General features: G+C 42.7%; 1 protein-coding gene and 1 long non-coding RNA gene across 3 annotated transcripts in view; one reads left to right on the forward strand and one right to left on the reverse strand.

Annotated features, from left to right (window-relative positions):
* Window positions 1-23,172, reverse strand: part of Lrrtm4 (leucine rich repeat transmembrane neuronal 4) — an 818,312-nt gene that overhangs the window by 592,596 nt on the left and 202,544 nt on the right. The gene's annotated exons all lie outside the window — the stretch shown is intronic.
* LOC141414846 (uncharacterized) overlaps window positions 5,497-23,172 on the forward strand; it is a 53,504-nt gene continuing 35,828 nt past the window's right edge. Inside the window, exon 1 of the long non-coding RNA XR_012439772.1 lies at window positions 5,497-5,718. This is a non-coding gene — a long non-coding RNA (uncharacterized lncRNA). The remainder of the gene's footprint in view (window positions 5,719-23,172) is intronic.

Here is a 23,172-nt window from a genome sequence, read left to right on the forward strand (position 1 = left end):
AAAAAGATAGATGACGTATACAAAAGAGAAAAGAAAGATAGAGAAGAATGCAAGCAAGACTGGGGAGATAGCAAGGATGTAAAGAGAACTGGGTAGTAAACTTTAGCATGCATAAAGATTTCCTTCAGATCTCTTAAAATACCAATTTCTTGAACATGCTGCCTAGAATTTTTGTTTATTGGATGTGAGGGTCATAGAATTTATACATAGAGTTTGAGTACTGTGATCCAAACCTGGTTGTCATCAGTCAACATATAACTTAGGGAGCTTCCCAGAAGAAAACCTTGAATGCTAATCAAATATTTTTGGAAGGAAGTGACCTCAGAACACACTGCTAAGGGAGCTGTGGAAACAGGTGTAGCAAGGAGGAAAAAGACAAGCAGTGGAGGGAGTTTCAGGATGAATCTTATCTTTAGCCACATGCTACAGGAGGTCTCTGGAATATAAATTAATGCTGAATTACTGAACTGGTCTTCATATTTCTAAGCTAGTCAGCCATTAGCTAAGGGCCTCCTGTGGAAGTGGGCAGCACGTATTTCCTTCCGTACAGCAAAATGTCAGTGCTCAGAACAGTCATGCTCCACAGCAAGCTGGTGGCACACGTAGAATATCCACTTCTCTCTGACTCTCATCGGCTAAGGTTCCTAACTATTTCCTGAATGGCTCACATTGGTTTTAAATATATAGAGAGATAAAAATAGAAGGGAATAAAAACAATTTAAATAACTAAATAATCTCTCATCACTGTATAAATCCCTCATTTCATGGAAATCCACTAGGGAATATAAGAAAGAGTTTGATAATCTCATGCATAGAATTTGTATTACAAACACTCAATTTCTAATAGTCTGTTTCTGAAATTTACTATGATGTACTCTAATGAAGAAAACAAAAGTGATTTTTATTGCTCCTCATATAGTTGTAGGTAAATAATGTGAGATAGCATCTTTTGGAAGTCATCCCAAATGATCCCAGTTTATATCAAATTTTGAAATTAAAAATGAACAGTGTAACACTGAAACTTGCCTCCTTCATAACTTACATAGAATAATATAGGGTAAATGTTGAATGCTTCACTTTCATAACCAAAGTCCTAGAAATGTCTCTTTGAGGATTTCTTCTCAGTCAGAGAAAAGTATGTTGAAAAAAAAAAAAAACCTGTGTCAAATGATTCTTTTCTTTCTTTTTTTTTAATGGCACTGGGTTTGAACTCAGTGCTTCTCACTTGCAAAGCAGGTGCTCTACTGCTTGAGTCACACCTCTAGTCCATTTTGCTCTGCTTACTTTTAGAGATAGGGGTCTCTTCAACTATTTGTCATAACTGGCCTTGAATCTCTATTTTCCTGATCTCAGTCTTCCAAGTAGCTAAGATTACAAGCATAAGCTGCAAGTGCCTGGGCAAAATGATTAATTCTTATTAATCATCAGTCTCCCTGATCACTTACTGGACCAATACTGTCAATGGAAAGAAACAAAGAGAATATTGACTGTATTTGTTTTTCTCAGTACCAAAGTGTTCAACCAAGAAGTCTCAACTTAAAATAAATAAATAAATAAATAAATATACTACAGTTCTGTAAACAGGAAAACTAGTCTGGAAAAGCAAAGATAAGCAGTCCATGCAGGAGAGGCCTGCAGAAGGGAGGGCAGTCTGCTAGAGAGGTTCCATTGTGTAGTACAACACTCCTTGTCACTTATGTTGGAAATAAATGAAAGACAGGCCTAGAGTGCTAGGAGACTGTCTTTCTAAATTAAGTCATAGATTAATTGAAACATTAAAGATTATATACAGTGAAGTAACATGACCATAGCAACCTTTTAAGATTTATTAGATACTACTTTTTCATAGATGGGCTGAAAAACATTCTAAAGGAAATTAGACAACTGGAAAATTCCAGAAATATTTTAGGCTTTAGGTTACAAGTCTTGACTAGCATAAACATTTGGCACTGACATTTCATCAGGAGACATGGAAAACTCAAAGGAAATTAAGGACTGTAAGCATGAAGAACCTAAGAGAAGGGCGCTGCAAAGATCACTCTGACATCAGGAAATGTGTTTCTAGGAGCTACCAGTGTATGGAAATTCACATTAAAAGCAAACTAGGTCTTTGAGCTGATTAGAATTGAGATGTGGATAAATTTGCTTTGAGAAATGCCTACTAAAAGGATTCAGTAAGATAATTTTGCCCATACGTTTATTGTGTCGATACTATCATTTTAGTATACAAACCCACATTAAGTGTGGATAATGACCACAGCTGTTATTAGACAAGCTTGAGTAAAATGTCCACTTGAAATAATCATGAAACAAAATATCTGAAATCCAGTCCAAACACCAGACCTAATTTAGATTGTGAGATTTCAGATTTCACTTAACCTTTTGATACGTTGTTTTTTCTACCTGCACAAAGAGGGCACGTGTTACATTCTAGGCATTCTAATTACTCTGAAGGTCAAATTAATTAATGCATTTGAAGTTTTTGAAAGCACACAATGTGTCATTGCCTATCAGAATAATGAAGTACTGATTTTCAGTAATTCACTGTGCCTTTCTCACTCAATTAGACGAAGTTTACAGTGGCATCCTAAGTTGTCAGTGATTGAAAATATTTAGATGCTGTGCTTTAGTGTCTCTTGTGTTTCATGGTTATGAACTAGAATCAGATTAAATTATGTTTTGCCTAAGCTATTTCACTATGTGTAGGCATGGCATCCACATTTATTTTCTCTAACTTCAAGATGTTTAAATTGATTTTACTTTTTGTTTAGATAATGGAAGTAAAGGCTAACCTCAAAGTCTTTGAAGAAGAAAACAAACAAAATGTAAAATAAAATACTAATAACAATTTACAAAAAATGTCATTACAGTGTTGTAAAATGAGTAAAGGTGATCCTAACCTTTCCCTGTTTTCCATAACAAACTAAATTAGCACTGCTGGAATACTCTCTGGAAAGTGAAGAACCATGGCCACATGTTCTACATTGGTATTTCAGTCACTGCTAAGGAAAATCTTCCCCCCATATTCCTGGTCCTCCTGAACACTAACTAAAGAGGAATATGTAGCAAGGCTAAATGTCCACTGCAGATCTTCTGAAGCGTTTTCCATATAAATATAAGGTTCATTCATTTGCCAAATCTAATTTGATTGTTCACTCTGTGCCTGGAGCTGTATTAGGTGTTAAGACAAAGGCATTTAAAAGACAGTGTGTTACACAGCAAATTTGGAATTTAACTAAAAGTTACATAAGTTTAAGATAAAGATGATGCATGACTTACTTTAGTAGGTAACTTTGTATCTTTAAAAATGACATGTAATTTTAATATGAATAGCATTAACAGGCACAGCTTGTATACTCATACATGCAACATTTTAAAAGTAATGAATGCTCAATATAGTGACATAAGAAACACAGAAAAAGATAAAAAATATCACCACCCAGAGGGACTGCTTTTTGCATTTTTTTCTTGTGTATCAGTAATTTTCTGATATATAATGCAAGTTACAAAGTCAACAAGTAGAAATGATATAGATTGGTATTGAGTGTATTTTGGGGAAAAAGTTAAAGGGAAAAAAGAGTGCTTTTGAATGAGAAAGGAGTTTATAAAGAAAGGTTTGTCCTAAAGATTGTTCCAAATATGGAAAAGAGGGGTAAGTACAAACCATCAGAAGATTCAGAAGGTTATATGAAGGTTCTGAGTAAGTCTTAAAAGTGTATAATAAAAGCTTTGGTGTGTGATAAAGTTAAAGTTGACTATAATCTAAGAGTTGCCTAAAAGATTTTCTAGGGTCATGTCAAACTAAAATCTAATTCTCTATGTCCATAAAATAAAAAGGCTATCTTAATATTGTTCTGCTCTGATTTACATCTGTAAAAAACTTTTATTGAGAAAGATTTTATAAAAGTAATTACTTGTGTTTTCTGTTGATCTTGTCAAGCTTTAAGTACTACTAAATCAGAGTTCATTTACGTATTTGTTCATGCAAAGGTATCTTAAATAATCACTTTATAACTGTGTTCTTGTGTAGAATTTATCTAAATATTATACAAACATTTGCAAAGTTAAAAGTGTCACTTTATGGAAAATGATGAGCCAAAGCTCGCTTTTATCCAAAAGCATTACATTTAACTGACCAGCTAATGTTCTCTTTCCTCCAAAAACATTACATCTAAACATTTGACAGATAAAATGGTTAATACAACTTTGGGAGGTATGCTGTTTGTAATCAGTAACATTCAGAAAAACCTTGCCATTTGGGCAATCCTGCTACTTAAAATCTGGCCTATTTTACTTTTACTCAAATAAGTGTTACTGTATACATATAAAATGTATTGTGTATTAAAAAATAAGGCTATTTGGGATCACAGGCATTGTCCTTCTAACTTGTAAGAGATAACGATGTAAAAGTTAATGATGTTAGACTTTTGCAAACTTGTGTCCATGTGTTCCTAATTATAACAAGAAGCACTTACTGCTGCTATTTTAATACTGTCAGCCATATTTATTTTCCTACAAATATGGTCTGCAATGGAAATAACTAAGTATTCTGACAATTCCTAAACTACTTTTCAGTATTTTAAACATGGCTATTCTAAGTCTTTTCATTCCCAGTCTGAGTCCTTCAGAGCATTTGCAATCAAACCCCAAAAATGACTCTACCCAGCACCTATTTTCCAATTGAGTCAGCCTTTTAGATGTTTGTTTTTGTTGGCTTTTGTCAAAACCTTTAACTGTTGCTGTTGACATTCTGTAGCATTTCTAAGTTGTCAGGATGTCATCTATAGTCCGGACAGAACGAACAATGGATGCCAGGTAAGCCCACTTCTTTTAAACCTTTTTTGTTGCTTATAATTAAGCCAAATGGGTCTTAATTGGCACTGATTCCCACCTGACTTGCCAGACGCTTCCCCTCCAATGCTGAGAAAATTCAGGAGAAGCTTTCTTGCACTGAGGGACTCTCATTAACCAGAATGGTTAATTGACAAAGTCATAAGAGGAGACTCTTCAGAGACAGTTTGGAGACAAGAGGGGAAAGCAATCACAATCAGGATGATTCACATGTGCCAGAACTCACAAAAGTTACTAAAGCCAAGAGGTTTTAAAGACGTGTTCTTACGCTGGGATACTGGATATTCAAGCCCTTGTAGGCACCTCTGACAGAAGGCAAACTCATATTTTTGGCAAAGGCCTTCCATTTAAGTAAAAAGTAAATTATTTTTATTTCTTCCAAACTTATCTTTTTAGTAGTCTATATTCATGGAGTTATTTTCCCTTAGGTGGTCTATTTAACTGGGAGCATTCTGACTTTTACATCCTCTGTAGTCTGCCTGACAAAGGTATTTCTAATTTTAGTCTTAAACCCTCCATATAGCAAGTCTGGAACCTCTCCCAAAACAAAGACTGAGGTAATGACCAACCAGGCCACACCTGTGATTTGAACTGTTTACTATACATACCTTTGTCCCCTGCCCCCAGTTCTTTTGTCTACTTAAACCTATAGCCAAGGTCTGTACCCCAAGGTCCTTTGGTTTTCCTTCTCATGCTGATAACCATTGGCCCATGTGCATGTATCTACCTGTCTCACTTTATTTTCCAAAGGCTACATTTCCTTACACAGGTTGCCACTCATTCATGAGGCCACTAAGAGACTTCGGAAACATGCTGTGAATCTCTAACAATGAACAACTGACAGCTGGGAACAGTGGTCTTCTTGGGGTAAGTGGATGCCATGGATCTTCCCTCTACTGGGACCACTTATTTTTCCCATTGTGACTTTGCCTTCAAAACAGGAGGGAATTAGATCTCCTTACAGCTGAAAAAGGCAAGCTATGCTTCTTCCTAGGAGAGGATTGTTGTTTCTTCACCAATAAATCTGGCATACTTAGGACGGGATGGTCATAGTTAAGGATGGGATAAAAAAACTCAGGGATAAGGCACAACACCTGACATCCTCACAGCCTACTAGTACTCTTAATATTCTTTCCTCTTTTTACAAATGGCTGATCCTCCTGGAGGTCCCTCTCATCCTTGTTTGTCTGGCTGTAATGTTCCTACCATGCCTCATTAATATCTTCTAAAAAGTTTTACAGGAACATATTACTACTATTTCCTGGGCTACCTCAGGGGAGCAGTTCAAGGCCACAATGCTTCTACAAACTCTCCAGGCTCGACAACCCCCACATCACCCCTAGCCAGCAGGAAGTAGCCAGAAGACTAGTGGCACCTGTAGTGTAATATATATATGTAAGAAGCCACATACATATTATATAAACATATATATATGGAATGGAATGATGGAATGTTTAGAAACACTGAAACAATGCAAACATAGCTTCCTCTGATAAGAGAGCCAGAGAAAAACAAAACACATAGCTGCCCAACCCCAATGACCTTCCAGCTAATGTCCAGCACCTCCCGCTATCCTCCTCCCCAACCATCTTACCTAATGCCCACCCCCCTCCAACTTCCCTTTTCCCACCAGAGGATGTGTAAAATCCCCAGCCTATAAGAAAGGCATGCTCTCACACATCTCAGAGGGTTACTCTGATGGCCGAGGGTCATCCTCTCCCTAATAAAGAACTGCTACTTGTGAAGGACACAAATTCTTTCTCAGTGTGTCTCTCTTTACAGCTTCTTCACTTTTCTTTTATATATTATACTTTAGACAAAATAAGGATCACACCTTATATGTTTGTTTAAACTTTGACTTTCCCCCACATAACACATTGAAATAATTTTCTTCACCTTCTCCCTAAATATGATGTTTTATGTCAAGAAATAAAATTATATTTTATTGATTTTATTTTTATATTATTCATGTCTGTACCTAATTTTCTTTGAATATTTTTCAGTAAGTAAGACTAGTAGAATTTGAATTAATAGTTGAAAATAGTAAGTTTTAAAAGTACATTAACAAATTTTATTTTCATGACATATTTCTGTTAGGAAAAACACAGCTCACAAAGAAAGCTCACAAGAAAAGTCTTACATCCGTAGAGCAAAGTTTAATGGCAGGCCCAAACTGCCAGGCTGGCAGGGGAAAAGATGGCACAGCCCCAAGTCTGGGCAAGGAGTGGCTTTTATAGAAGGGGGAGGTTAAGGAAGTTAGTGCATGAGCAATAGTCTCTGGTAGAGGTGGGGCTGTCTTAGAGCATGGGAATTTGTTTAAGGGTGAGGCTGCCATTTTGGCTGATTCACAAAATGATGACATTATTGTTTTACCATTCCCCCATTTTTTCTTTAAAAATGATGAAGGTAGGGGCTGAGGATCAGGAATTGGGGTGAAGCATCGGTCTCTTTAGCTGCTTCTTGCTTGCAGGGGGCGTTGTATGTGGCAGGATCCTCAGGCTTCTGTGTCCCGGTGGGGGCCCTCACAGCAGTCCTCTGGACAGTTTTGGAGAGGTTGGTATCCCTGGACGTACAACTGGTTAAACTTTTGATTAGCAATAGCAGACATGTTGTATGATACAAGGGAGGATGCTTAAGAATAGGAGAGCAAGAAACATAGGCATTAGGATTGGCATTGGCCAGATCCACTGTGAAATGTTCCCTAGACAATTTCAAGAGTCCTCCAATTCCCTTCTCCATTTTTCTAATTGTTTCTTGAGAGGTGCCACCATTGGGGGAACCCATTGAGACTGACAGCAGTGGGTGTCATGAGAATGACCAGATGAGGGCTGGTCCATTGAAGTCCCAATGGAGAGGATAGAAGATCCTTTTTGGAGAACAAGATACCCTGGTTTAACAGAAATTGTTATAGGGTGGGGCAGGATCTGGTCTGCATGTTCTCTGAGAAGTTCCCAGAGAAGGCAGGTAGTCAGCCAGAGGAGCAGAGTCTGTTGGAGGCAAGTTTTCTAAGAGAAATGGGTGGCCATACATTATTTAAGACCCAAATAGGAATATTAGTAGGAGTATAAAAAGGTGTCTGCTCAGGGACTGCATACCCAGGTATCTAAATTCTGCAAAATCCTGTAACTGTGAAACTGGAAAACTGTAAGCTGTTTTATGGTATGGGGGTTGGGAAATGAAAGATTGGGTTGATGCATTTATGACTTAGGGAGTGAGTATGTCCCTTTAAGGCCACACCTAGGTAAGTGATATGTGGGAGGCAGGGGCTGTCAGGACTTAAATGTAACACTCTTGGATAAAAGAGAGCTTTAGCTCATTATTGTATATGAATTGACACTTTTAACTTTTTAAATGTTTGTACCATATTTAGATAAAATATAACATAATGCTGTTACAAGGTGGTCATTTAAGACACATAAGCAAATATGTAAATGAACTCTGATATAGTAGTACTTAAAGCTTGACAAGATCAGCAGAAAACACAAATAATTTTTTGATAAAATCTTTCTCTGTAATGGTTTTTTATAGCTGTCACTCAGAGCAGAACAATATTAACATAACCTTGTTATTTTATAGACATAGAGGATTTGATTTTAGTTTGACATGACCAAAAAAACCTTTTAGGCAACCCTTAGATTATACTCAACTTTAACTTTATTATACACTGAAGCTTATTATACACGTTTAAAACTTACTTAGACCTTCATATAACATACTATATTCTTTGATGGCTTGTCTTTATCCCTCCAATTTGAAATAATCTTTAGGATTAACCCTTTTTTACAAAATCCTTTCTCATCCAAAAACATTTCTTTTTCCTTTAACTTCTCAAAAAAAATACGTTTACTGCCTATCTATATCCTTTCCAGTTGTTTACTTTGTAGCTTGTATTTTAAAATTAGCTTTTATAAGAATTTTAAATTTATTATATGGGCTGGAGCAACAAATTAGTAGCCCTTATTGTTTTAAGGAATTGATGATAGACATAAGGACTCATATTCCCTCAGGCTTGAGGGGATATTGTTTTGGGTGTGGAAACTGTGATGGATTTTTGAGTTTTATTTGAATAGGGATGGCCTTCCTGGCTCACCCTACACTCATCTCATCAGTCCACACTGTGGAATCTCTTTGTTCCTGAAGGAAAGGGCAGCAGAGATAGCTGCCTGGGGGGAGGAGAACTTGAGCTTTTAATTGAGATAGTAAATCCTGTCCCAGCAGGGACACTGGAGTTTTAGGTACTATGAGGAAAGAATGACAGAAGAGGAGGTCTCCTCAAGAGCAGGCCAGAGTCCGGGTAAACTGCCATTCTAGGGGCTGGCCAGATTTGCCCTGAAAGATAACTTTTGTCATTGGACCAGGGACCAGGAGAAAAAAGTAAGACAGAGAAATGGGCTCCACTGTCTAGGAGGAAAATGACCTTTCACTTCTCTACCATTATGACTACCTGAGGCTCCTCAATACTGATATTAATAAGTGGAGCATGGACAAGAGGCCGGGACCCATCAATCCATAGGACATGGCACCTCACCTTCCATCTGGTGATGGGGGCATTTAGACCTCTAGTGGTTACCCTTTCAGAGAGGGCAGGGTCCTGGTTGGGAGTGGGGCTGTCTCCCAGGCTGTCCCCCTTCTGAGCATTCTGTGCAGAAGTGCCCCTCCTGTCCACCATGGTAGCAAGTTCAGGATACAGGCCCCAGTTGGATGGGGCCCTCTCTGAGAGCAGCAATGAGGCCATGGTGTCTCTTATCTTTTTCTCTCCTGTTAGTAAGGTCCTGGACATACAGACATAGCTATAAATACAGACATGGCTAGCTGTATTACTTGGTTCGATGACTTTTTCCCTTTAGCCACAGTCTGAGTTTTTTACAAATATCTGGGGCTGACTGTTAGAAAATTATCTTTGAGGAGAACCTCTATCACCTGTGACTCTGGGTCCATTGTGGTATGCATTCTGATTGCCTTCTTAAGATGTTGTAGAGAGGTAAGAGGATTTTTTTTTTTTTAGGTTGTTGCTGTAAAGTAAAATGGTTATTTCATATTGACACCTGACACTCTGGAGAGCAGGTCTCTGAACTGTTTTGGGCCTCAGTTTCCTCACTTGAAGAATGAGGGATCTGGTCTAGGTTGAACTGCATTTTTCCACTATGAGATGGTTGCAGTGACATTAATGCCACTTATCTTCCTTACCTTTTTTTTTTTCTTACTTTGGCCGTACTAGGCTTGAACTCAGGACTTTATGCTTGTAAAGTGGCACTCTGCTGCTTGAGCCATATAATCATTTCCAACCTGAGTGGCCTGGGCCAGAACCCATGTTTTTCTAATGAGATAACAGTCTGGTCTAGTAGAAGCATAATATCCTTTCATGTCAGTTGAAAGATTTGGATCACAGAGATAAAGGCTTGAATGTATTTGTCTGGGCATCAGTACAGCTGTTTAGATGTTTTTAAATTTCCCTTAGATCTGATAACTGGAAGGGGACATAAAACTTGCCCTCTTCCTATTATTGCCTGTTGAAGAGGGAAGCACTCATTAAGAGGTTCTGAGTATTGGGGTGGCCTTAGAAGGTAGAAATTTGTATAGGGGACCTCAGTTTACTTTTTTTATTTTTATACAAAGGTTTAATTGGAGTATGGCATTGTAATTTAAGAACCCTGTGAAGGCCACTTCTCTTGGTCACACAAGGCATATTGAGGCCAGGCCTCAGTACAAAGCTTCCAACATCTACAAGCCAGAAGACTGGAAGGTGCAGATCCCATCTAGAAAGAACAAAATGCTAGGATCCCATCTTTTAGCTAATATCAGGTAGCCTCTTTAATAAAGGCTGCTTTTAACAAAAGATAAATCATCTGTAAAGTTAGAGAAGGGCATTTAGAGGGCATTTCAGGCCAATAACAGTACCATACGGGACAACTAGTGTTAATATTTGGAGGGAAAAATTTATGGTGAGACCAAAGGTATAGAAAATTTTAAATGCGAAGTTTAGAGTCCACAGTAATGTTATTTTGTTATTTCTGGAACTATAACCTTGAGCTAACAATTGGCTTACAAGGGCTGGGTCTGATGCCCTGAGGTGTGAGGTGGGGCTGTGAGCAGGACTTGTGCAAGGTGCCACTCTCTCCACACACACCTGGGACAAATGACAAATGACTCTGATCCTGTGGCCTGTCGCCCTTTCCCCCTTCCTGTGTACTCTGCACATGTTTATTCTAGGGGAAGTGGCTGGTGGCCCAGGATGTACTGGGTCCTCTCTATGGATTGTTTTAGCTATGGCAGGCATTTTTGCTGTGTCCAGGAGCCAGCATCCTGTGCACGAGTGCACCTGTTTGTTTTCCCTCCTCCCCTTGTGGAGGCAGAGATATGGCATGAGCGTGGGAACCGCAGTCTTTTGTAAGTGCTTTTTGAAAAGTAGCTGATTTAAAGTTACTTTAGATTGAGAAGCCTGGCAAATTAGTTGAAATAAGTTAAGTCACAAGGTACCATGCTCCAAGTTTTTCATGGGAGGCAGGGTCCCAGTAAGCCCAGGAAGGGGAAGGCAGACCATGGAGGAGGCATAAAAGGTGTCCTGACATCTTAGGTAAGGGAGGGGAAGGCAGAGCCTGGAGGCATGACACACGCCTGAGGGATTAGCAATCACCTGTGCCTCTAGGTCACTCCCATTGACTGGTACTGGCACACTTTCAGCAAAATGAAACCTCCACTCTCCAATTGCTGTCTTAGGGAAAAGGGACATTAGATGGGGGGGAAGAGAAGCAGTCACCAGATGACATAATCAAACAGGACTCTACCAATGTAGCATGAGGCGTACCCAAATAAATCCAGGGCTTGGTCTCAGCCAACAGGAAGGGAGCATGAGCTCTCCCAGAGCTGGAATTGAAAGGAATAGCAGGTCTCAGCGGGCCCCAACCCCCTTGTTGGAGAAACCAGTACCAAACACCCCGTGTAGATAAGATAAGCAATGCGGCAGGGCGTGGTTAGGGCATATAGAATGTGAGGAATGTGAGCAGGAGGTACGTGCAAGATGTGAGGTACGTGCAAGATGTGAGGTATGCGCAAGATGTGCTCTGCCTGCTTGCCCAATGTTGATAACGAAAATATGCACGCCACCGCAGTCTATATAAGATTTCCCCTAAAGAGGCTCAGGGTCGTGTTTTCCTAACCGGTCCTGCATGTCCGTGTGGGAGCTCGACCCTGGCTAGCCAGCCCAATAAACTCTGCTTTGTTGATTGCATTCACGCCTGGCTCTCTGTCTCTCGGGGGAATAGGATTCCGGGTCCTAACATTTGGAGGTCCCACCGAGGTTTCATTTTCTCGAGAGACAGAACCTGCCTGCAAGAAAGCAGGGGCGATCCCAAGTCCTAGGCATTGGGAGGGGATCCCAGACCCTCATTTGGAGGAACTTGAGTGTTCCATTTGGGCCGCGGCGGGGATTCGGCCAATCCCCAGGGAGATTCATTCTGGGAATCTCGCAAGGAGGACCACAGGGTCCTATTGGGAGAGGCTTTCCTCTCATTTGGGCTCGAGCATTTTAGGAACCCTGGCGCCAGGTGAAGAACTAATTGAGCTAGTCGACCGACCACCCGTCAAGTGGACGCCTTTTGGCCTGATATCCCAGTTGGACTGTGAGGAGGTTGAATGGGGTGCGCACCAGTGTGAGAGAAGGACCGGTCCGAGCGAGTGCTGGAGAGTGTTGTGTGTGTGTGGAATTATTGTTGCCTTTACCCTTTTTGTTCTATCTCTCTTGGTGTTTGATTCTCCTTCCACAATGGGACAGGGACAAACAACCCCAAAGTCTCTGATCCTTTCTCACTTTTCAGAAGTTAAAGAAAGGGCCTTAAATGCTGGTCTGGTCATCAAGAAAGGTAAGTTCGACACCTTTTGTTCTGCAGAGTGGCCCACCTTTGGAGTCGGGTGGCCCATTCAAGGTTCCCTCTCCCTAGACCTGATCACTAAGGTTAAAGCAGTCATTTTTCAGCCAGACAATTGAGGCCATCCAGACCAAGTTCCTTACATTTTGGTTTGGGAGGATCTGGTGAGGAACCCTCCCCCTTGGTTAACAGTTTTTCTGACTCACCCCTCCAGTTCGGCCCCCGGGGCTAAAACCCCAGTCACGCCCGCCTTGGTCATAAAGGAGGAGGAAAAACTTCCTCTTCCCACCTTGACCGGTCCTCAAATTAGGGCATCTCCTTCACCATCTCCGGTCTTACCAGAGAGTTCCCCCCTTTACCCATCCCTTGCAGGGGCAGAGGAAGATCGGCCACCTCCATATGTGACTCCCCCTGGCCAAGCCAGTGCCCCGGAGGAGGAAATTTCCTCATCCTCCTCAACAGGACTGGCAGCAGGAGGAGGAATGGGTCAAAGACTTCGCCCCCGAGGGATCCGGGAAAGGGAGGGGGAAGACGGGCCCCCCTCATCAACACAGGGGGAGGAAACTGTCCCTACACTTCCAGTCCGGATGGTGGGCCAAGGGGGACCGGGAGGAGGGCAACAGTTTCAGTACTGGCCCTTCTCCTCCAGTGATCTATATAACTGGAGGACGCAGAACCCGCCCTTTTCTGAAGACCCCAAGTGTCTCATAGATCTCTTGGAGTCCATCATGCATACACACCGTCCCACTTGGGATGACTGTCATCAGCTGCTCAATACTCTTTTTACGACGGAGGAATGAGAGCGCATCCTCAACGAAGCGAGGAAGAACGTCTTGGGGGATAATGGGAGACCCACAACTCTCCAACCGGCCATAGACGAGGCTTTTCCCCTACGCCGCCCTGATTGGGATTTCGGGACCACAGAAGGTAGGGAGTGTCTTCAGATCTACCGCCAGACTCTTATGGCCGGTCTCCGAGCGGCCGCTAGAAGGCCCACCAATTTTGCAAAAGTGAAATCAGTCATTCAAAGGGAAAACGAAAGCCCGGCCGGTTTCTTAGAGCGCCTCTATGAGGCATACCGTCAGTACACCCCTATTGACCCTGAGGAGGAGCTCCACCGGTCTGCTGTGGTGCTCTCATTCATTAATCAGGCAGCTCCAGACATTAGGAGAAAACTCAATAAACAGGAAAACTTAGGGGAGATGACTATAAGGGAAATGCTACAGGTAGTGGAAAAGGTCTTTATCGCTAGGGAAACTCCAAAAGAAAGGGAAGAAAGACAGAGAAAGAAAGACAGGGAGGCCCAGGAGAAATTGAGAAAGGAGGACCGGGAGTTCCAGGCTAAGGAAAACCAAAAGCAACAGAGAGAAATGGCTCGTATTTTCCTAGCGGGTGTCCGGGACCAACCCAGGGGAGGGGGCCACGCCAGGACCGCGGATAAGGAACACTGTTTTTACTGTAAGGAAACAGGGTATTGGAAGAGAGAATGTCCTAAGTTAAAGGGAAGAAGAGGGTTTGGAAGGAGACCGGGGGAAAACAGGGAAAGGGAACGAGCAGTAGAGCAGGCCAGACTCCTCCTAGCCGGAGAAGAGGACTGAAGGAGACGGGGCTCAGACCCCCTCCCCGAGTCCTGGGTAACAATACATGTGGAGGGGAAGCCGATGGGGTTCATGGTGGATACCAGCGCCCAATATTCGGTTTTAAACAAGGCACATGGACCTTTGAACAAGGCACGAACAAGTGTTGTTCAGGGGGCCACTGGTACGCAGTTATGTACATGGACTACCAAAAGAAAGGTGAACTTAGGAAAACACCAGGTCACACACTCCTTCTTGGTTGTCCCTAAGAGCCCCGCTCCCCTGCTCGGACGAGACCTACTCACCAAAATAGGGGCCAATATCCATTTTGAACCAGATGAAATAATTGTGATCGAGAAGGGAGCCCGATTCATGTCTTGTCCCTATCATTGGCTGACGAGCATCGTCTGTTTGAGAGTCAACAGGAACCAGGAGGGGACATGACTCATTGGGTAAAAAGATTTCCCACGGCCTGGGCAGAGACTGCGGGAACCGGCCTCGCCAAACACCTCCCGCCCGTAGTTATACAATTGAAGGCTTCTGCTCTCCCCATTCGGGTGAAACAGTATCCAATGCCTGAGGAGGCCCGAAGAGACATAGCCCCTCATATCCACAGGCTAATAAAGGAAGGAGTACTGCGGCCTTGTCAGTCTGCCTGGAATACTCCTCTGCTCCCCGTCCGAAAGCCGGGAAGCAGGGACTATAGGCCTGTGCAAGACCTAAGAAAGGTAAACGAGCAGACGGAGGACATTCATCCCACCGTTCCGAATCCCTATACCTTGCTCAGACACCTACCCCCCTCGCAAGTATGGTATACAACCCTTGATTTGAAAGATGCTTTCTTCAGCATTCCATTGTCAGAAATTAGTCAGCCGCTATTTGCTTTCAAATGGCAAGAAGATGGGGGCCAATCCGGACAGCTCACTTGGACCAGACTGCCGCAAGGATTTAAAAACTCTCCCACCCTGTTTAATGAGGCCCTGAGCCAGGACCTGGAACCTTTTCGCCGGAGCCACCCACGAGTCACTCTATTACAGTATGTTGATGACTTACTGTTAGCGGCAGAAACCCGAGAGGAGTGCATCAAGGCTACTGAACACCTGCTAACGGAATTAGGTGAGCTGGGGTATCGGGCAAGTGCCAAGAAAACTCACATCTGTAAAAGGTCAGTGACATATTTGGGTTATCGGATTGCAGATGGGGCAAGATGGCTGACTGATGCCATGAAGCAGACTATTCTGGCTATCCCATCCCCAACATCCACTAGGGGGGTGAGAGAATTCCTGGGCTCCGCGGGGTTCTGTAGACTCTGGATTCCAGGATTTGCGGAAATAGCCAGACCCCTATATGAGGCCACCAAAGAAGCTCCAGATTGGAGTTGGGGAGAGAGAGAACAACAGGCCTTTGATCAGCTAAAAGACGCTCTTTTGCAGGCCCCTGCCTTAGCCTTGCCAGATCCTACAAGACCATTCACTCTGTTTGTAGATGAAAAAAAGGGGGTAGCCAAAGGAGTCTTGACCCAACAGCTAGGTCCCTGGAAGAGACCAGTGGCATATTTTTCCAAGAAATTAGACGCAGTAGCGGCAGGATGGCCCCCCGCCTCCGCATCATAGTGGCCATTGCCATGCTGGTAAGAGAAGCCGATAAACTAATCTTTGGACAGGCCCTCTGGGTAACGGCCCCTCACCCAGTGGAGGGAATCCTTAAACAACCCCCTGGGAAATGGATGACGAATGCCAGGCTCACCCACTACCAGGGGCTCTTGTCGGATTCCCCTCGGATCACATTCACAGATCCCGTAATCCTGAACCCTGCCACCTTGTTGCCTAACCCGAAACTACAGACACCTGTCCATAACTGCAAAGAATTCCTCTCCGAAGTTACACAGGTACGGGCTGACCTAAAGGATACCCCCCTGTCCGGCTGCAAATTAAACTGGTACACGGATGGAAGCAGTTTTTTCCAAGATGGAGCCCGAAGGGCAGGGGCAGCTGTAGTCGACCAAAAAGGAAATACGGTATGGAGCAGCGCCCTCCCACCCGGAACATCAGCCCAAAAAGCGGAATTAATTGCCTTGGCAGAGGCCCTGGAGAGGGCAAAAGGAAAGCGAGTCAATATCTACACCGATAGCCGCTATGCTTTCGGTACCATCCATGTCCACGGGGCCATCTATCGCGCAAGAGGATTCCGCACAGCAGAAGGAAAACATCTAAAGAACCTAGCCGAAGTCCAGCGTCTATTAATGGCAGTGGAAAACCGAAGGCAGTGGCAGTGATGTATGTCCCAGGCCACCAGTCTGCCAAGACGCCGGAAGCTGTCGGTAACAACAGAGCAGATCAAAAAGCAAAGAGAGTAGCAATGGTGAGTCCTCCCATGGAGACAGGGCAACCTTCCACGGTTGCGGCGATAGACGTGCCGGTCCCAGAGCTCCCTCCGCTACCCCCCCGACCAGAATACTCCACAGAGGATTTCACTTGGATGAGAACCCACTCCCCCTTTAGAGAAGGGGAAGACGGATGAAAAAGCGACTTGGAAGGCAAGTTAATTCTGCCTAAAAAACTCGGACGATTCCTGTTGGCTAACTTACATAAGTCCACCCATTTGGGGCGGAGAAAATTACTAGACTTGTTGACATCTGCGCAGCTCCGATTTCCGAACCAGACCATAGCAGTCCGCCAAATTGTGGAAGATTGTGCCAGCTGCACAATCATAAAACCAGGATGAAGGGAGGGGCACCATACAGGTTGATGGCATCGGACCTTGGATCCACCACTCCCACGTGCATCGAGCCAATCATCAAAAACAAGAAGGGGTCAAGGAGTGGACTGTACGGCGTCACCCAGACAACCCATTAAAGCTAAAGCTTTTGTGGCCCCGGGAACATGCAGAGTCTTCAGGAGCAGCCACTGATGGGGTGGCTGATCGCTCTGATCTTGCTCAATGCCCAGAGAGGGAGCCTTACAGAAACTAACCCTCACCAGCCCTATAAGCAAACCTGGATACTCACCGATGGGGAGACTCATACCACCCTCAACGAGACTACTCGCACTGCCCCCATAGGAACTTGGTGGCCGGAGCTTCAGTTCTGCTTCAGAGACATCAATCCTGCCTACAAGTCTACTGCCCCGGAGTCAGCCCGACGTTATGGGTTTTATGCCTGCCCCGGCCACAAAAAGAACCAGGAATGTGGGGGGATACAATACTCCTTCTGTAGGTCATGGGCATGTGTCACATCCAATGATAGTGAATGGAAATGGGGGATATCAAAATCAGACCTAGTCAAATTTGCCTTTGTAAATGGGATATTAAGGGGGCACAGAATTCCGATACCCACCCATAAATGCCAGCCCACGGATCTAGATAGAATCAAGGTCACTTTCACTGAAACTGGCAAGAAGGACACCCCTGGGTGGATACAAGGTAAGGTATGGGGACTTGTGTTTTATAAATATGGTGGACATGCTGGCTCGACCATAGTGGTCAGATTAAAGATTGAGCCCATAGGGCCGCCATCCACAGCAGTAGGCCCTAATAAGGTACTTAGGCCGCCCAATATAAAGCCATCTCCCCAACCTTCCACGACTCACCACCTTCCCTCAACCGTAGCTCAGGCTAATGTGACAACTCCAAGACCATCAGAAACCAGCCCTCCCTTGGTGAGACCCAGTCTCATGACCGGATCTAAAGACCCCCTCTGGGACATAGGGGACGCTGCATTCCTGACGTTAAACCACACCAACCCTAACATGACTAACTCATGTTGGTTATGTTATGATGTGAGGCCCCCATTCTATGAGGCAATAGGGCTAAACACCACTCACGATACCTCATCTGAGGAAAACCCTACTCAATGTTCCTGGGGAGACCGTAAGAGAGGTCTGACCATACAGCAGGTAAGCGGCCAAGGAACCTGCTTAGGAAAAGTGCCAAAGAACAGACGGGACTTATGTACTGTTATTAACGCCAGTTCTACCTGGGAAAATGCTATTAAATGGGTAATTCCAAAGGACAATGGGTGGTGGCTATGCTCACGGTCCGGACTCACCCCATGCCTATCAACTAAGGTGTTTAACAGCTCTAAAGAATTCTGTGTTATAGTGGTTGTGCTGCCCCGCATCCTCTATCATTCGGAGGAAAGTCTATATTCATACGGAAATATAGAAACAGGTGAGAGAAAGAAGAGAGAGCCTATTTCTACACTAACCATTGCTACCCTACTTAGCCTAGGGGTGGCTGGGGCAGGGACCAGCATAGCCTCCCTGGCTACTCAACATAAAGGGATGTCTTCGCTGCGCGCAGCCATAGACAAAGATATAGAGAGAATAAAAACCTCCATTAGCCACCTAGAAAAATCCCTCACTTCTCTGTCTGAGGTAGTACTTCAAAACCGACGAGGTCTGGACTTGTTGTTCCTCCAAAAAGGAGGACTATGCGTTGCTCTAGGGGAAAAATGTTGTTTTTACGCTGACCATACCGGAGTTGTTCGTGACTCCATGTCTAAACTCCAAAAGAGCCTGAAACAAAGAAAACGAGAAAAAGAGGCAGGGGAAAGCTGGTTCGAGTCTTGGTTTAACCAGTCCCCATGGTTGGCTACCCTTTTATCTGCACTGTCAGGGCCAATAATAATCATCCTATTACTTGTTACCATAGGACCCTGGATTCTAAACCGACTTATGACTTTTGTCAAAAGTCAAATTAATACTATCCAACTTCTGGTCCTCCGCCAACAATATCAGGCTCTTCATCCCCTTGAGAATGATTCCTCAATTTAGGCCGTAAAAAAAAGGGAGGAATGAAAGGAATAGGAGGTCTCAGCGGGCCCCAACCCCCTTGTTCGAGAAACCAGTACCATACACCCCATGTAGATAAGATAAGCAATGCGGCAGGGCACGGTTAGGGCATATAGAATGTGAGGAATGTGAGCAGGAGGTACGTGCAAGATGTGAGGTACGTGCAAGATGTGAGGTATGCGCAAGATGTGCTCTGCCTGCTTGCCCAATGTTGATAACGAAAATATGCATGCCACCGCAGTCTATATAAGATTTCCCCTAAAGAGGCTCAGGGTCGTGTTTTCCTAACCGGTCCTGCGTGTCCGTGTGGGAGCTCGACCCTGGCTAGCCAGCCCAATAAACTCTGCTTTGTTGATTGCATTCACGCCTGGTTCTCTGTCTCTCGGGGGAATAGGATTCCGGGTCCTAACAGAATCACCTTGAGGCCAGAGTTGGCAAGGAGTGGCTTGCTTAGCTCCATGACAGGGAAAGTTTTTCACGAAGATAGGAGGAGATAGGTATGGTAAGCAGTGCAAGAAGTCTGTTTACATAGAGGAAGAAGGAGGTTTGGGAGAGAAATTGGTTGATTTAGAAACTGGTTTATAGTTTAATAGAATCTGTGCAGTGGAACAGAAAGTACAGAGGGAGGGTTTGATGCAGACATAAGGAAAGGATTGGACATAGGGAAGTTCCTTCCATTTACCAGAATGCTCACAGAGGTTGTATAAATCTCTTAAAATATTGGGATTGAAAGTGTCATTAAGTGGCCATTTGGAGGCATTGTTCAATGGATATTGGGGCCTGGCCTGAATACAGAGAAAAATGAACTTTCATGGCTAAAGATCAGGCATTAGGTGGAGGAGTCCAAGGTTGGCCAGGAGACATCCCAGTGGGGAGTCTGAAGGAATTTGGGATGGCCCAATTCCCATGGTGAAGGCCTGACCTGAGGAGAGGTATGGTGGGCATCCCCAAAATATCAGGTCCTCAGGAAAGAGAGAGAAATGTGGAACACAATACACAGAGGAAATGTCTTCACCACGGGGGTGTCCAGTCCCTAGTGAGGAACTCAGTTCCCAGAGACAGAGTGAGCTGCAACCTAGCAGTAAGGTTTTCGAGGAAATGAAAGAGAAAGACCACAGCTCAGCGTGTGAGGAAGACTCACCGAGAGAGAGAGGACCTTGAGGGAAGATTGTCTGGTGGTGGATGGCGGTTGGAGAAAGCTGGGACAGAAGAACTTCCCTGTGAGCTAGTGAGAGAGTGGCATTTTCTAGGATCAGGGGTCCTGGTAAAGCAGGTCAGATCCCGGAGGAAAGAAATGGGAATTAAGAGGGAGAGAGAAAGAGAGAGAGAGAGCGTGATGGGGTAGGGGAGGCTGGGAGAGCAAGGTCAGTGCTGGGAACTCAACCTGATCCAAGTCACAGCACCAAATGTTAGGAAAAATGCCACTTACAAAGAAAGCTCATGAGAAAAGTCTCACGTCCATAAAGCAAAGTTTAATGGCAGGCCCAAACTGCCAGGCTGTCCGGGGAAAAGATGGCACAGCCCCGAGTCTGGGTGAGCAGGGGCTTTTATAGAAGGGGGAGGTTAAGGAAGTTAGCACATGAGCAGTATTCTCTGGTAGGTGTGGGGCTGTCTTAGAGCACAGGAATTTGTTTAAGGGCATGGCTGCCATTTTGGCTGATTCACAAAATGGTGACATTATTGTTCTATCAGTTTCTAACATATGTTTACAAAGCACTGAAGGTAATTGCTCATTACCTTCTGGCTATGGTTAACAGTTTTTTAATAACTGCAATTTTTGCCAATTTAATTTAAGATTTTCTTTCATTGCTAATCATACAAATATTTCTTTCATTGGCTAATACATAATCATTTTGTGAATTACCTGTCTCAATACTTTGACTATTTTCCCTGTTAGATGGTTCAGTTAATCTACTCTATTATAGATTTGAAAAAGCATTTACAGTTTAGTTAAAGTAATTATTTTTCATTTAATTATAATTTTGATGCCTTTGATTATCTAGTTTTTTAAATAGTATGTAATAAATGAAACTTTTCTTTTATTCTTTTGTAATGGTGAAACAAAAGAGATAGATGAGGAGACAGGGAAATAATATTATTTTAATAAATATTTAAAGGGTCAGACTCTGACATTAAAACAAGGAAGTAAAGGGTGGAGAGCCAGAGCAGTTAGATCCTCCTCCCCATCTCCTTTTAGATGCTAAGTTACAAACAGTGGGAGACAAAGAGAAGCTACCTGCTTCTGGTTTCCTCTTTGAAATGTTAAGCTGCAAGGATTGGAGAATAATCATATCTAGCAAAAGGTAGTGTAAAGTTCACCTATCATTCTGGTGTTCTGGGTAACATCTCCATATTTTACCATAGTAAACAGCTCCCATTTAGGTGATTCAAAACCATTGTCTAGTGAGTAGGGCTGCTAGATTTACACTTGAGGATGTACATTTCCCCACCTTAGAGTTTAAAGATGCCAGGAAAGGACCTCATTCCAAACAGGTCTCCTATGCCTGCATTGCTAGCAGGAGGTGTCTCCCCTCTTCCTTTGAAATTTCTTCCTACTTTATCCTGTTATACTAAGATAAATCCTAGCTAAAACTTTCATGTTGTGAGAGTTTTTGTTATGAGACACCTTGAAATGCTATTCAATATTTGTGGATCTCAAGGAGCTGAGACTTTGCCTGGAAACTGGGAAGCTGTGGGAGCTCCCTCAACCATCCTCCAGTGACACTGGGACTTGGTAATAGAACATTCTTACTTTAAGATCAACGACCATTCCTGTTTGTTTCTAACTATTTTATATTCATGTGTTCAACTTTTTAATCTTTTAATTTAAAAAAATAACAGTATATTTTGAGGCAAGGGTCTTCAAGATTCCCTCTCAACTCAAACTAATTGTTTGGAGGTTTATTATTATTGTTAATTATTATTATGATTATTTTGGTGGGACTGGGGCTTGAACTCAGAGTTTTGTACTTAGAAAGCAGATGATCTACCACTTGAGCCATACCTCCAGGCATAATGAGGATTTTTATATAACCAATCAGGTTGTTTTTCATATGAAGTGGAATATATGGAATTCTTAAGAATTTGGCATCTCTGAATTTTTCATTATCTGTTTTTCATCAATACTACATCACACTATTCTGGTTTAATATAACACTTTTTTAGATTCCCTTAATTTCCCTTCTTAATGCATTAATTACTTTGAGCTTTTTTTAGTTTAAGAAAAATGTGTAAATTTTTACTACTTAATGTGCTTTGGTTTAATGAAATATATTGTTGTAAATCATTTTTAAAAGCAAAGGCTTTTAAAATCTTTCTTTAAATGTAGTATAGAAGGAATGGTGTGGAATACAGACCTAATACAATTATAAAAAAACAGATCGCACCTCGTTGGTTATGGTTTGACTACTGGATCTGCTACAATACACAATCCCCCTGTTTCCTTCTTTCAACTATAAAATGGCAGCACTTCCCTCAAATGGTCTTGTGCAAATCAAGAGACAAGAAATGCAATGTGCCTGATATGCAATATTTGTTTGTACGTTCCTTTATGCTTCTCAGTGGGGTAAATTTACCTGAAGTATTACAGCATATTTAAGTTAAAAGAGATGTGCCTGATACTGACATTTTTTAGAACCTCTAATGTAGTTACTGCAATAGAATTTGAACTAGTTTCTCCTTCATTTCTTAAAAATAACAGGATATGTTTTATATATTTGAGAAATGTAACTGTTATATGGATAAATGTATAATAACACATATTAACTTATCTTAAACCCTAATGATTCTATTCTATCAGCCAATATAAACTGCATATCTACCAATAAAAAGGAGTGGTAATAATGCACAGGGAAATTAACTAACCCAGAAAAGTTACATGGCTTCCCTAATGTCTACTTACTATAGAGCAGTAGGGCAGAACTAGGCATTAGAGTTCTAAAATCTTTCCAGTATTCCAAAACTTTGTGTTATGACTCAACAGAATTGAATAAAATTCAACAAGTAAAATTGTACCCCCTCCTCCTTGAGACATTTCCATGAATATATGTCTTACAACCTGAATTGTTTCATCCCCTCTATTTTTCTTCT

This window comes from Castor canadensis, chromosome 12 (genome assembly GCF_047511655.1).
Source record: "Castor canadensis chromosome 12, mCasCan1.hap1v2, whole genome shotgun sequence".
Classification (NCBI taxonomy): domain Eukaryota; kingdom Metazoa; phylum Chordata; class Mammalia; order Rodentia; family Castoridae; genus Castor; species Castor canadensis.